At 46.3% G+C, this 16,299-nt stretch overlaps 1 protein-coding gene and 1 long non-coding RNA gene across 7 annotated transcripts in view; one reads left to right on the forward strand and one right to left on the reverse strand.

Annotated features, from left to right (window-relative positions):
* Positions 1–16,299, reverse strand: part of SLCO3A1 (solute carrier organic anion transporter family member 3A1) — a 219,635-nt gene that overhangs the window by 106,774 nt on the left and 96,562 nt on the right. The gene's annotated exons all lie outside the window — the stretch shown is intronic.
* On the forward strand, positions 1,744–16,248 carry LOC101934337 (uncharacterized). Its single transcript, XR_255821.4, has 3 exons — positions 1,744–2,012; positions 12,559–12,697; positions 14,894–16,248. It is a non-coding gene; the product is annotated as an uncharacterized LOC101934337 (long non-coding RNA).

Genomic DNA, 16,299 nt, shown 5'->3' on the forward strand with positions numbered 1-16,299 from the left:
GGCAGGGCAGAACCAGCCAGAGACTCAGAACAGAAGCAGCCACATGTTTGGACGTTCAGAAAACTCCCTACTGTTCTGACTGGACTTTCTCTGCCCAGGAAAGGTTGGCTGTTTGCTCCAGCCCTCCCACTCCTCACCCCTCAGAGTCTCTTCACCTCAGCTCCACTCCACACCTGCCCCCTTACCCTCTTCTCCCCTGCCCTGTCCCCCTCCCCCTTTCCCTTCAATGTCCATTGAGAGGATCCCCTCCTAACTAAACTCACCCACTAAAAAAATAAAACATACTGGGGAATGAACACGACGTTTGCTACCATTGCATTGTGCGCTCTGCTTGTCTCTCCTAGCCCTTCCCCCTCTCATTGTCGGTCTTGTCTAGTTAGATTGTAAGCTCTTCAGAGCAGGGACTGTCTTGCGTTTGTACAGCACCTAGCGCAATAGACCACAACTAGGCCTCCTAGTTGCTACCACAATACAAATAATAAATAATAAAACTCTGTGTTTGTATAGTGCCTAACACAATGGGGCCCCAGTCTTGGTTGCTCTTTATGTGCTACTATTTGGAAGGGACCATTTCTTGGACTAGCAGACCCTTGAGGTGGAAATGAACTGCTCGGTTACTGGGCCCAGGTCATTGCTGCTCCACACTGGCAGTGATTCCTCAGCACTTAGTGGAGCACCATGATTTCTATTGCTGGCACAAAATGTTGCCTTAACCCAATCAATCGAGGCTGGTCAATGTCAGGACCAGGTGGCCCAGCGTGGGAGGGGGACTGGAATGAGAGAGTGGATAGAAACATAAGAACTCAGTCTGTAGAAGGATCGAGGCCCAAATCCTTGAAGCTGGGATACCTCTCACACAAATCTGAGGCTGGAGCCTAGTGGGTGCCAATAACCAAGTCCCACAGAGATCTCAGTTGGTGACACCACTTGTCTCCATCCTTCTGAGGAGCAGATGCTCATTCATTTTTCTCTTGGTACTGGCTGTCTCCCTTAGCCTTTGTCCTCTACGCTGACTACTGCAAAGCTCACCCTTAACCTGAGAGGGTGGAACTGCCATCTCATATCTTCGAGGAAATGTGGCTACAACTTAACTGCTTCTACAGCTGATCAAAGCAAGATAGTTGGGTGCACGGTTCCGTTAGCCCCGCCTCCCTTTCCCTAGCCCTCAGGAGACAGCGAGCACCCTCAGCCCACGGCACCCTCATCCTTCCCTAACCTTGAGGAGCAGAAGTGCCAGGCTTACTCCTGCAACTGAGGCCTCCAATGGGGACTACACAATACTCTGTTAACTTTCCCATTCAGCCCCTCTGATTTAACTTGCTTAATGCCTCTATTATACTGTACATGTTGTGATGGCTCAAGCAACATGTGCGGTTTGCTCAGTCATTGCTAACCTGAATTTACTTTTACTGAGCCCCTGCTGAAAACAAGATTAGCTAAGACCCCCTGCAGGGGGAGGGGGGGAGCGGCTAGCAATAATGGCAGAGAGAGAAAAACAACAAAGTCATATAACTCAAAGGTAACCACTTTGCCACTGAGAAACCCAATGCAATTAGCATGAGTCTATTGTTCTGTAATGCCCCACATGCTTTCAACCAAACAATAATACGGGAATGGTGGAAATCCCATCTAGGAGCCACGCTAGGCAGCATTCCTGTTTAAAAATAGCACAGCACATGGAAGAGGCAGGATTTGCAACCTCCAAAAATAGCCTGCCCCAAAAGGATGCCCTCTACCCTGTTCAGATGGCATGCGTGCACCAGGCGTGTTAAGCTGCTGCCAGCAGCCATATCAGGATTTATCTCAGCCCCACCTCCATACTGACGAAACAGTCAGCTCTAACCGAAGATTTAAAACAGTGAGCACTCCCGGTAATGAATAATCCCAGTAACTGCATCCACAAATGCTGTCTCAACTTGGCAGCGGACAGGTATGTGAGAAAAAGACCCCAAAATGCAAGGCAGATTCCGAACAACATGGGCTCGATCTCCTCAGCATGACACACATCTTTGGTGAGCCTCTGTTTCGTGTTTCAGTCATTTCCAGTAACCGAAGCGAGATTAGAGAGCAGCTTTGCGTGGAACCGGGGATGCACGTGGGTCGGGAAATTAAAGTTCATACGAAATGGAGAAGAGCAATGTTGTCACAGCATAACGGTCTCCAGCTGTTACGCTACGATACATGGCTACATTTACAGCACATGTATATGCAATTTAAAAGCATGTACAAATCTGGCTGGCCTGATGGCAGAGCTACAGGACAGAAACGTTAAGACCCGGGCGTCATTTCAGAAAGTTTCTGGGATGGGGGAGTGGAGTTGTGTCAGCATATAGAACGTTATATGTGATTAGATTATATCCTGCAAAGTCTGCAGGGGGCAAAACATGGAGCACGTAGACCTATGAAAAGTTTTGGGGGGGAGAAAGCCAGGTTGAAGGGAGGGAACAACTGCCCCTTTTGTCCCAGAGCAAATGATGCCCCAGGTTCAGGCAGGGCCAAAGTATTTATAGGATGTGGAGAGTGAGATTCTTTGATGACACACTCTTAAAATGACTTTATTTTGGGAATTCTAAAGGCTGGGGAAGGCTTAATTATTGTATATGATGGATGCAGTGATTCTGCAATTCCCAGCCTTTTCAGAGTCCAGACTAGACTCTCTGCACTACCCGCTGCCTTCTATTCAGCGGCCAGCACATCCCTCGGCCTGTACTGCTTCCTGCAGCTCCATTGGCCTGGAGCAGCGAACCGCGGCCAGTGGGAGCCGCGATCGGCCGGACCTGCGGACGGGGCAGGTAAACAAACCGGCCCGGCCTGCCAGGGGCTTTCCCTGAACAAGCTGCGGTCCAACTTTGAGAACCACTGGTCTAAACCATTCCAGCACTTGGGCTTCTCTCATCTGTGAGAGCAGCCACGTAGCTGTGTATCTGACTTACAAAGAGTTGGGCAGGTACCACAGCAGGAGAGCAGAGAGTTTAAATGCCCCCACCCCCATTTTTACCAGTGGATAATGGTCAACAATCCAGTAAGCTGGGAGGTCACCACAGATTCTTGCTGATGTCACAAGAGAGATTCCCACCAGGATTGCTGGGAGGCATGACAGAAATGGGTGAAAATTAGAGAGCTCTGGTTTCCCCTTGATCCAGTCAGACTGAAGGGAGAACATTGTCTATCTCTAGGTATTTGGTATTTTTAAGCCAAATGGAATAAGCTGCCCCCTCTAACTATAGCACTGACCATTACCAATTTTCAAAAGTGACGAGAAGCCTCAATTCTTGGGAGCCCAGCCATGAAGATATCTTAGAGACCTGATTTTCTAAGGGCTTTCTAAGGATTATGCAGTGCTTTCAGACAATCACCTGCCTTTTGGATATCTCAAGTTGGGGGACCCAAAAACAGAGGCACCCGTGCACAGGCATGTATAATTTTTGGAGATGTCATTAACAAACCAGTCTCTGATTCTCCTGTAACTTGATCCAGCTTTGCTCGCTTAGCACAGGAGCTGCAGATGGCCGACTTACCCATCCACTCTTTCTTCCACATGGTGGGCTGGCTGCATTTATAATGATGTGCTGGTTGCTGACAGGTCGGTTCAAATGTCACAGAACAATTGTAACAGCATGCTTGAAAAAGTCTGAAATTTCTCAGGGGACTCTGGCTATGATGCACTACGGTATGATACAGTTGCTGCGGTAACCCTAACACACAGCGATTGTGCTTCAGGTGCATTCAAACCATTAAACCTTCCTCATGGCCTCCAGGAGAGGCTTGAGACATGCTCACTTTCCATGACCTGCCTCATGGCTTTTCTTTCAGGTTTACTTACAAAAGACAGAGCAGCCTATCAAAAAGTCATGGTGTACCTCACATCTGTCTGTGCAGCCCAGCTGTCTACTGGCAACAGGCTAGGAGAAAGACAACTCTCCTGATGCCACAGTGTTGGCCTTGGATAGGTTCACAGAGTTTAAGGCCAGAAGGGTCCACTAGAACAGTGGTTCTCAAAGCTGGTCCGCCGTTTGTTCAGGGAAAGCCCCTGGTGGGTCGGGCCGGTTTGTTTACCTGCCGTGTCGGCAGGTTCGGCCGATCGCGGCTCCCACTGGCTGCGGTTCACCGCTCCAGGTCAATGGGGGTGGCGGGAAGCAGCGCGGGCCAAGGGATGTGCTGGCCACCCTTCCCACAGCCCCCATTGGCCTGGAGCGGTGAACCGTGGCCAGTTGGAGCCACGAACCTGCAGACGTGGCAGGTAAACAAACCGGCCCGGCTTGCCAGGGGCTTTCCCTGAACAAGCGGCGGACCGGCTTTGAGAACCACTGCACTAGAAGATCATCTAGCACTGGGCAAGCAGGTGTTCCAGTACAAAGACATCTCACGCTGCCAAATCTCCTTTTTGTCACTGCAGGGGAATGTGTGATCATCAGTTCTCCAGGATGCACTCTATTTTATGCCATTCTACAGATGGGTAGGCATCAGGCCTTAACCCTTGCACTGCTGCAGCGCTTTCTGCACACCTTGAATGGATGCTCTTTTCAAAACTGATGCCAAACAGCTGCAACACCAGAACGTCTGGTAGCTCCACGTGCACTCATATCATGGATCTGCAGAATCAGATATGTCTTCTGGGGTTTTATTACTTCAACACACTGCCCTTTGCACGGCTGTCTTTTAAAGCAGCACGCTTAGGTTGGACTGAGCTTTTACAACACCCCAAAACTCAGCTGAATGCACTCAGAGGGTAACAGATACCAGACAGCTCAGCAGTTATGGGAGTTAAGACAACCCCTTCCTCTCTCAGCCCAGTTCTATTAAGTTCTTGTCTGACTAGCAACTGGGTAGGTTGGTGGCCAGAGGTTTACACATCTACACTTCTTAGAGGCAGAGAGGAGATGGGAGGATCCCAAGGGCAAAAACTTTTTATTTATTATTCTCTTGAATAATGCAATAGTAGTCATACAGAATCCTGCCTTGTGCCCCAGTCATGATTTCCCAGTCATCAGGATTCCAGTGATGGGTCTCTAATGCTTTCTGATTTTTAAAGGTAGGTGCTTGACAGCTCACTAAACTAAATCGAAGTGAAGGCTCAGCAGAGCACAAAATTTGAGGCTAGTTGCAGCCCTTGATACAGACTGTTATGATATTGTGGGTCAGCGAGTAGGAAAACAAGTTGGGATAGAGAAATGTCAAAGTGTAACAATGTCAGAAAAAAAATGTCAAAAACAATATATTTGAATTCCTCTCTGCTGATGACTCAATCTATGATGATACAAAATCATTTTACACATCAGAGATCTATAAAATCTTCTCAGATAGAGTGGCTGCAGCAGAGATCTGGCTCCGGAGTGCAGCTGTGAGCTTCGTCACCCTTGATTTCATGTTTTAAGAGTTGATTTTGAAGAGTTAAAGAGGGGCTTTTTTTTACCGTCAGGAAATATAAAACAAAACGTTTTGGCACCAATTGTTACACTTGGCACCAAAAAGTGTTACAGATACATTTATAATGTTGTCTTGTTTTGTAAACTGACTTTTCAATATAAGATGTGTAATACATCATTGGAGAGAGCATTTATGGAACATTGTAAAGACATTTAAGAGATCCACATTAGCCAGTTTTGCAAATAAATATTTTTGTTAAAGTCAGTGACAACAAAGGGATTAAATTAATTCATGATGCAAGTCCATTGCTTCAGTGGAGTTACACCATTGGTCCATAGATCAGTGACTAGTATAAAGGACTGGTGCCCAGTTACTCAAAAGTATTTAGATGTCTAACTCCCATGGATTTCAGGCCCAAAATCTGGCCTGACAGCTAGGATCATGAGTTCTATTTCCATTTCTGCCACTCACCCACTGTATGACTTTGGAAAAGTCACTGAAGTGCTCTGTGTCTCAGTTTCCCTTTATGTGACATTGGTGTAACAACTACCAACCTTAGAAGGGTGATGAGCAGCTTCATTCAAGCTCAAGAAGAGTTTTGAGATTCTCAGAGGAAAGAGGTTTCACGCTGTAAGTGGAACTATTGCTACTACTACTAATAAAAGGCCAGATTCTTCTGCCCTTACTCCCTGAGTAGTAATTTTCTCCATGACTAGTCCCACTGAAATTGATGGAATCTTACTCCTGGAAAATGGCATTGTTCATCATGTGTAAGGATGGCAGGATCTGGCCCCAAAGAAAAGTACCTGAGTGCTTCTTGGTTTGAAATATTAAGCATACAAAAGCAACAAGAAAACATTTTTTGTTCCAGAAGCAACCAAGTGAGACTGACAACTACCAGTTTAATATGTGTAGAAATACTGACTGGCGTGAAAGTGGCCAGCATGTCCCAGGCAAAGATTTTTTCCATAAAAACGAGGCTGTGATGGATCATTGTAAGACTCTTGGAAAACAGGGCATCTCATAGATGAACATTTTAAAGATGTGCCCTTAAAAAAAGAAGGTGGGAGAAGCAACTAATTAAAAATTAATGAAGAGATCCTATCTCCTAGAACTGGAAGGGACCATGAGTCCAGCCCCCTGTCTTCACTAGCAGGACCAAGTACTGATTTTGCCCCAGATCCCTAAGTGGCCCCCTCAAGGACTGAACTCACAACCCTGGGTTTAGCAGGCCAATTCTCAAACCACTGAGCTATCCCTCCCCCTGTCTAATTACAACTGGAGCTAGACTGTGTCCCTGAAAGAACTCATTTTTGTGAGGAGGAGGTTGAAGGATCTAGATGGCTCACAGGATTATGAAATACAGAGGTTTACAGGTGCTAATCAGGAATCAGGTCATTAGAAATCAAAAGTCACTATCATCTGACAGCTGTTAAGTGACCTATTTAAAATGAGTTGGCGGACCTCAGTCCTGTCTCTGGCGATTGGCTGTCTACACGACAAATGGTCCCCACGCCCAAATCAGTACCAATCGGCCTCATTTGATGGACATCTCAGCAGCAAAGCCAAGAATCTGAATGGACATGAAGAGTGAGTTCACCCCTAGAGGTGATCACTCCCAGTCTGGGATGAGGCAGATTGGCAGGTGGTGGACACTGTGTGGGGTGAACTTTTCCCTGTTGTTCCTGTTCTGGGGACAGAAAAATTGCTCTCCAGGGCTGTCAATCTGGCAGACCTCAGGAGCACTAAAATCACTTTCAATATTTTTTAAAATAATGGTTTTAAATTAACATCCATTCTCCTTTGGATATAAACCGTCAAATTGTGTAATCCTCTTGTTCTCTCCCAGGGGATGCTAACCGTAGGACCCTTTTGTCAATCATAATCTATTAGACTGTAGAACAGATTCCCATGGGGCACCCCATCAGATGGGTCATTTAAAACTTGACTGGACAGAGCACTAGAAAGTATACTATAGGGAATACTCTTGTGTTCAGCACTGGGAGGACAGACTTGATAACGTTAGATATGTTCCCTAGCTCTAATTTCTCTGATTCTATGGTGTAAAGAGGACGAAGATAAGAGAAAAAGCCAGAAGTAAAACACCCACTTGCAATACATATTGTGCTTGGTCTATCTGGGTCAAGGTCTCCAGCTTTAAATCCAAGACAGGAGAAGGCTGTGAAATAGGCAGGCTTTATTGTTTTCAAGTGGGTCTGTTTCTACAGCAGGGTTTCCTTTAAAACAGCTGTGGTGCTCTCTGAACTAGGCACTGCCCACAGCAGAAAATCTGTTGCAGAGCCAGGAACTGACCCAGGTCTGCCAAGACCCAGTCCAATGATCCTACATGGCCATTCAGGTGCTTCAGCTTGAGACCTTCCAGCCGATACAAACTACAGGTGCTGTGCATAAAGTGACTGCTGCCTTCATTGTTCCCCATCATTTTCCTCGTCACAAGTACTTTTATTTTGTGAAGACTGACCATGTTTCTAGCGCTTATTTGCTGGCTCACGACAGCTACAAAGTAGTCAGCTCCAAGATTTCTCTGTCAGGTTAATAACGCTGCTAGCCAAATAACATATGAAAAGATTCAGTGTTTTAATTGAATCTTTAAAGAGCCCTTAGACTTTCAAATACATCATCCCCCTTGCAGTCATATGATTGTTTTTGGCGGTGTGATGCTGGCAGGCCAGATGCCAGCTCCTGCCAAGACTGCAGGCATTAGCTAAAAACTAACAAACTCATAGTTAGAGACCTGACCAGTTCACCTGTATGTTAGTTTTGCTCAAAATAGGTATTAGCTTTATAAGAATGTATCTAGTGTTTAGACTCTATGAAACGCTTGTAAGTTGCTGCATGCATTAATCTCACCTGTAATGTCTGTATTCCATGTGGTAAGAAAATAAGTTTTGCTTTATAACTTTGAAAGTATTTGCTCTGTACTTGTGAACCCATAAGAACGGCCATACTGGGTCAGACCAAAGATCCATTAAGCCCAGTATCGTGTCCTCTGACAATGGCCAATGGCAGGTGCCCCAAAGGGAATGAACAGACAGGTTATCATTAAGTGATCCATGCCCTGTCACCCAATCCCAGCTTCTGGCAAACAGAGGCTAGGGACACCATTCCTGCCCATCCTGGCTAATAGCCATTGATGGACCTATCTTCCATGAATCTATCTAGCTCCCTTTTGAACCCCGTTATAGTATTGGCCTTCACAACACCCTCTGGCAAGGAGTTCCAGAGGTTGACAGTGCGTTGTGTGAAAAAATACTTCCTTGTGTTTGTTTTAAACCTGCTACCTGTTGACTTCATTTGATGGCCCCTTGTTCTTGTATTACGAGATGGAGTAAATAACACTTTCTTATTTACTTTCTCATGATTTTATAGACCTCTATCATATCCCCCATATCATATCATATATCCTCCCCGGCCCATCCAAAAGAACTATCAAAATCAGATGGGCCATCAAGGAACATTGCAATATAAAGGTCTGGTTAATGGCTCTATCACACCCATGGAGGAGAACATGCAGAAGTATCATCCCATCGCTTTGAATGCTGGGAGAGAGAAATAAAAATAGTTGATGTGTCTTTGCCCTGAAGGACACTTCGAATGGACAGAGCACTACAACTATGTCACTCTTAGGATTTAGACTGCAAGTCATTTGTGCATATGTTTGCTTGCTTTAACCAGTTAATAACTTCTATTTCTCTGTCTTAGTTAATAAACCTTGAGATAGTTTATTACAGGATTGGCTACAGGCATTGTCTTTGGTGTAAGTTCTAGGCTACCAGTTGATCTGGGATAAGTGAGTGATCTTTCGGGACTGGAAGCAACATAAATATTGTGTGATTTTTTGTGTAGGTGACCATTTATCACTAAGTCCAATTGGTCTGGGTGGCAAGATAGACCTGCCACCAGTTTTGGCTGTCTGCCCTGTTTTTGACAGTCTGCCCTGAGGTAGGCACTCACGTCGTGAGCCACTCCAGACAGCGTGACAGCATGTACCTGGGCAAGGCGAACTCAGGGCTCTATTATTTGGCAGAAATAGAGTTCCTGCAGCTAACATCTATGAAAGTCTTTTATTCCTTAGAGGTACACATTGGCTCATCCCTCTAAGACTACAGATACAACTAGTACATCGGCCCCCATCCCTTGGATTCCATGCCTATGACTGCATGTGGAAGATGTCCATCAGTGGGTAACACTAGTCATATTCCAGCCTTCTCTTTCCAGGAGATTGGAAAGTTTCCCAAAGAGAATTGGATCCAACAATCTGTCCTCAGCGGCCTACAGAGCACAATCCTTTCCTGAGCTCCCACCATGGCGGTGCTGCTTCCCAAACAGGGGCTGTGTATGAACTACAGTAGAAGTAGGAACAGCATGAGCTTTCATTAGTTTAAGGAAGATCAGAGCTGGTTGAAATTTCCTCATCCAACTTTTCTGTAAATGAACCTGGCAGCAATGTACTGCACCCAATTAGTGTGATGGATTTTTTTCCTCCAGGAGGTGAAATTAATGTAAAGTATTAGAATAATCTAGCATACATCAGCATCTTCAATTCCTTGGGCAGGAGACATCAACCTGGCCACATTTTGGAGATGATAAAAAAAAAAATTGGTACTCTAATATTGGCATGTTGGCAAACACAAGACTCGGGATTTGAAGGAACCTCAGATGATGGCAATGAGACCTCAGCTGAGGTGGGGAGCTCCAAAAAGCCACTAATGTCTTTACAGCCTTGGTTTCTATTCATTAAAATAACTCCAGCTTTGCCCAGGATTTTCAGTAAGCGTCTCTTCACCCAGCAGATCCCCTGCCTTACATCTCCCCTCAACACCAAGCCAAAAGGATTCCCCATCCTTCTCAGCGCTGCACCCCAAGCGGCTACCCTTTGGCATAAAAGCTAGGCGAATGCTGAATGCTGGCTCCAGATAGTGCTTTGCAATCCGCTCTTCAGAGACAAAGCGAATGGACGCCTACAGAGCACTGGTTTTCAAACTGTGGGGCGCACCTCTCTGAGGGTAGGTGCAATGAGGTAACGGGGGCGGAGGGTGTGAGATGGGACACGGGACTGCGGCTGGCCAGGTGTCTGGGCCAGGGCACGGCAACAGTGGGGAGAGTGCACAGGAAGTCCCTAGTGGTCAGGGGAGCTGGGGGGGTGGGGAAGGGGAAGAGGCAGAGCAGCCCCACCCTGCCCTGGCAGCAGCCTGCTGCACCCTCCCGCCAGCCCCCCTCACTTCCCTGGCTGCTTTGCTCACTGTTGCCCTGGCCTGGACACCCGGCCAGTCACAGCCCACATATTTTAAACTCTGGAGCCTGAGTGAGAGGCTCTGGGCAGGGGGGAGGGAGGACAAGGAGCCCTGGTTCCAGCTGCACTGCCATGGGCTCTTCTAGGGATGGACCCAGCCAGGTCCTGCCGCCAACCCAAGTGTGAGCTGCCGCCCGCTCCCCACAGTGAGTCACTTTCTGCCGGAAGAAGGGGAGAAGGGTGCAGCAAAAATAAGTTTGGGAACCTCTCCTATCCAGGAAATCAGCATAGAGGTGAAGCCACTAGCAGGTCAAAGACAGATGCTGCAGTTATCGGCTGTTAGCATGAAGCAAAATTCCATCCCTCTAGGAATCCAACAAAGCTTTCCTTTTCTAAAATGAACAGTAGAGACAATAACACAAGGCTGAGACGGGAGCTAATGTTTTGTGAAGCGCAGAAGGGTCAGAACACCAAAGCCTCCAGACACTTGGATCTTGCTACATTCCAGGCGACCTGAACTGCTTTGGGCCTGCAGAACCGGATCAGAAATCTCATGGAAAGAGGACGTTGTGCCTTGCTTTTGCTGGGGCTGGAGATATTTCACAGAAAGGAAGGATGGTCTTGTGATTAAGGCCCTGGATTGGAACTCAGGCGCTCTGGGTTCCATTTTCAGCTCTGACAGACCCCTTGTGTGACATCATCTCTCTGGGTCTTGATTTCCCATCAACGAAATGGTGATAGTAATACCTCCTTTCTCCTCCTCCTTGGGCTTGTTTCTTGCTACACATATGTACAGCACCTAGCACAACGGGGCCATGATCTCACTGGGAATGCGTGAGCATTACTGTAATGTAAATAATAGTCACAGTGAGCTCTCACGGTACTTGGGTTGTTCCAGGCCCAGCTGGAGTCCTGATGTGCAGAGGCAGCCCCAAAAAATGAACAATAATAAGGGAGTCGGAGAGGGGGGCCCCAAAAAGGATTTTTTAAAACAAACCTCAAAAAAAGTTCGGTTTGAGTTTGGGGTAAATTCTTATCTTGACTAGTTCAGCTGTATCTACCAATAAACCCAGCATGGGATCTTGACAGACAGCTGGGTTCAGAGCAGTAATGGGTATTGCATTAGGGCTGCAGAGCTTCTAACGGCAGCATAAATATAAATATTAAGCCAAGCTTGTGCTAAAAAAATGGTGCCGAGTGTATCTATAAACAAACACGGGGGAATCTCCCTAGAATAACATCAATGAATGATGCACACAACACAGTCCATCTGTCTGGCTTGATGTGTGCAGTCCCCTAAGGATAACTGTATGACAGACCTTTGGTTCCTTTGCAATGCATGATGCCCTGGGTGCAAATTCTGTAGGCAGATTTCAGATGTTGCTTGCTTCTATGGGTACAGTATTACTCAGGGTAGTTTATATGCCGTGACTTTGCCAAGAAAATTTGACTACCTGAACACCAGAATAAGCAGAAAGTTCTGAAAACTGCCTGATCTTCTTACATAGGACAAGATCTTGCCACGCTTATTTACGATGAGCAGTGCCTTGTCCCGAGAACTGTTCCCAACTAAAAATCAATCAGACTGTTCCCAACTAAAATCAATCAGACTGTAGCAAAACCTGGCCCTTACGAACGTCAATGTGCCCAGCAGTTGCACTTCAGCACAAGGTCAGCTATGCCGCAATAATTCCCCAGTACAGACTAATGGTTTTTATTAAATCCACTGAATTGTTTGGGAGTTTGTCTGTGAAATCAGAAAACAAGTAACAATAGTTCCCGAGCCCCACAGCAACATAAAAAAACAGAGATTTACCCTTGATAAAGGCCCCGAAAGGGTTGTTTTCTCCTATGTAAGGCATATTGAAAGTGCATTTAAGAACCTTACCCTGTGTGGCTGTGCAGTTATGAGAACACTTGTTTTCCTTTTCTTAAAGCTCCTTTTGACAGGTTTACCCAAGATCAGAACTAAGCGGCACCTATAGACTGCTTCAGCTCTAGTTCCCCTTTTCAAGTCTGCCAAGAAAGCTCTACTGGGTCTGCTTGCATATGCAGATGGGATGACTCAGCCTGCAGGTATTACCCTGATCGCATCTCTTTAAAGCTTTAAAAAAACAAAAAACAAAACAAAACCACATCCACACACATCCACAGCTGATGTGCAGCCTTCAGTCACAACCCCATGCTACAGGTAAACACCCAGACTCCTCTGGTCTGCCAGAACTCCAGTCACTGAGAAACAGAAACTCATCCACTCATGCTCACAAGAAAAGAGGAATCTGTCTCTTGGAAATACTGCAAATGGAGTACTTCCGCAATAGAAAGATCAGGGGACATGAGTACTTGGGGTGTATTTTACCAGTAAGTGAAGAAATTCAGTCTCCCCTGCCGGGGTCACGTGTTCAGAAACATCTCTTTCAAATGCTGACATCTCTCAGGTTAACACTATAATGCCACAGCTCCATTGTTTCTGCTAACAAGATGTCTGTACTTAGCAAAATTCATCGCTAAGAGAGGCAGCTCCCTTATTCATGCAAGACTAAGAGGCCCCATTATCACGGTCTTGTGCAGATGTCACTGTCCATTAAAGGCACGTGTGCCACTCTGTTTATATCGTGTTGACTTGCACTCACAGGCTGAAAGACTGGGTTCAGAATGGGTTTTGCAGGCACTGGCTGAATTATTCTCCTAATCAGAGTGGTGCAGCATTTACCACCATGTTTAGAGTGTTAATTGGCAGCCAGTTTCAGCATTGGAGACAGGAGGGGCAACTTTAAAGATCAATTATGCAAAGAAAGAAACAGCCAGGTCTGCAGAAAGTAGTGGCATGGGAGGGACAACTGATGGAGTGGCAGATGGATAAGCAGCAATGTCTTGCCCTCCTTGGCAGCTAGCAGGGCTGCCCTTTGAAATGTTCCTGTGCCCCTGGCAATTCTGCTCTTGTTGATAGCCCGTGATGACTAATGTTCGCTCTCTGGTTCTCCTGCATAAGCCAGATGTTCCAATGCTCAGGGCTCAAACACTGCAGGAGGGTGTTGTTCCTTTAAAAATAAACTTTTTCCATTGCAATTTAAAACAAACAAGATATTGGGAATATGTCCAATGATTTTAGGATTCTGTTGAGTCATGCTAATTTACAGAAGCTAAACTGGAGACCCAAACTGACTTTACACTGTTTCTCTAATGCAGTGTTTCCCAAACTTGGGACGCCGCTTGTGTAAGGAAAGCCCCTGACGGGACAGGACCGTTTGTTTACCTGCCGCGTCCGCAGGTCCGGCCGATCGCGGCTCCCACTGGCCGCGGTTCGCTGCTCCAGGCCAATGGGAGCTGCTGGAAGCGGCAGCCAGTACGTCCCTCAGCCCACGCCGCTTCCAGCAGCTCCCATTGGCCTGGAGCAGCGAACTGCGGCCAACGGGAGCCGCGATCGGCCAGACCTGCAGACGCGGCAGGTAAACAATCCGGCCCGGCCCGCCGGGGCTTTCCCTACACAAGCAGCGTCCCAAGTTTGGGAAACACTGCTCTAATGCAATTACAGGCTCCAAAGTTTGTGATGTTCCAATGATGCCTTATGTGGTAGGCAAAATAATGCAGCATAAACCACCACCAGTGCTGGCCCACATATCTAGTCTCTACTGAAATGTCATTGCTGCAGTGAAGTTAAAGAGAGAGAGAGAGCACGCCAGTGGCAAAGGATCCATTCAATATGAATGTTTAAAGCAGGATAGAGCCATCTAGTTAGGGTTTGGAAATTATAGTCCTTATCCCTGGGAGAAGCACAGCCGTTGAAACTATTCACTGGAGTACAGCTGTACAATCAAACTAAGTGAGTAGTCGCCATCAAAAAGCTAACATTGACCAGCAGTCACCACAGGACTGAATCTGAGATTCTGCAGTTATTTCCTGTTGTAAATTCAGGATAAGGGCAGTAGGATCTCAGGGGCAGGCCAGATCCTGCTTGCACTGAAATCAATAGATGTTTTGCCACTGACCTCAAAGGGATGAGGGTTGCACTCTCATCATGATTGATGAGGACCAGTCTACTTATCCAATATGCAATATGCCTAAAAGTGCAATGCAGGTATCCTTAAGGAATATGAACTCTCTAAAGACCAGTTAGCTTCAACCAGCCAAAGGGACCTGTGGAAAATCTGGGAGGAGTTCAGTACAATGGGTCTCTCTGCACAACATATCAAGACGGGGGCAGGGATGTGAGCAAACCCACCTCACAGTACTAATGTGTTACCAATCCTAAAGCCTCATTCCCTTTCCCAGGAGAGAAGAGCAACAGTGGGTTCAAATGTGCCTGAATGCAGGAAAATCCCAGAGAGAAGTTCCACAGAGTCAGCACCTCTTGCAGATGTCACGTGCTAATGAGTCTAAGGACGTTTGTTATATTGCTGCTATGGAATTATGATGATAATGATATAAATAGATGATGATGAGCTATCAGGGGTCTGTTGTTCTTGGTCAGGTGCTGCATTAGCAGACGGCCAAGGACAGGGATTAAGCCCACAGCCAATGATAGCTATTCTACAGCCTCCATGGACAGTTTTGTTACATTGCTGGTACCATTTCCACAGCTAAAGTTTGTTTTTTTCTTGTAGCTAACCTGAATTTCGCTGCTCTCCCAACTCCATCATCTGTATCAACCAGGTGTCATTTCCATCACACACTAGGATATGCAAGGTGTCACAGGGCCTCAGCAATGCCAAAAAATAGTCCAGAGTAATTACACCATTTCGGGCAGCCAGACAGGCTGAGATCTCACGTACAGCCAGATACCCTCTAAACTGTTTGGTCTCTCTAGTAGCAGATTTAGGACTCTAGTGCTGTGTAGTGACCTACATCATAAACAATATGACCACAAAGAGAAGCTATTTAGAGCTAAATGAATGGCCTAAAAACGGGAAGATTTGGGGGATTACCAGATATCTGAGGCTGGATTTAGGTCCTAATCCTAAATATTTGTCTGATTTTCTGCACTAAAATGAGATTTGTGTGTGCTAGAAGTTTGCACCCCCTGCACTCATACACAAAGGAATGTCCATAATCAAAGCCCTGAGGACAACCCCCTCCTTTACCCTCCGTTTTCCTGCCTACCCCACTCTCAAAGTCACAGTCACCCCTTTCACCACCACCACCACAATTAAAGGGGGCTGTTTCCAAAAGCTGGAGGCCCAATCATCCTTGTTCTGAGTACCACTTGCTCCTCCAATCAAATTACAGCGGAACTTCTAGTCTGGGCCCAATACCAGGTAGTTAAGAGATGCAAATAGCAAGGTTTGCGCCCACAATTTAGATGTGGATACAGACTGTGATGGCAAGAGGGAGACTCCCTTCCTTCTTAAAGACCTGGCCCTCAAAGATTTAATGGTTTCTTTCAACTGAAGAAGCCTTTTGGAAGAGATACCCTTGTCTTATGACTGCAGAGGTGGTAACAGGTCACTCTAGCTTGAATGGTTCCTTACAATATATGTGCTAACTACTCATACTAAACAATCTTTTCCACCTTGCATTTTGCTATGAGGCTGGGAGTTCCCTTCCCAGACCTGAAGAAGAGCTCTGTCTGGCTCAAAAGCTTGTCTCTTTCACCGACAGAAGTTGGTTCAATAAAAGTTATTGCCTCACCCACGTTGTCTCTCCAACATTTTTCCACATCCATCTTCAACAGTACCATG

Source organism: Chrysemys picta, chromosome 10, assembly GCF_011386835.1.
Source record: "Chrysemys picta bellii isolate R12L10 chromosome 10, ASM1138683v2, whole genome shotgun sequence".
Taxonomy (NCBI): Eukaryota; Metazoa; Chordata; order Testudines; family Emydidae; genus Chrysemys; species Chrysemys picta.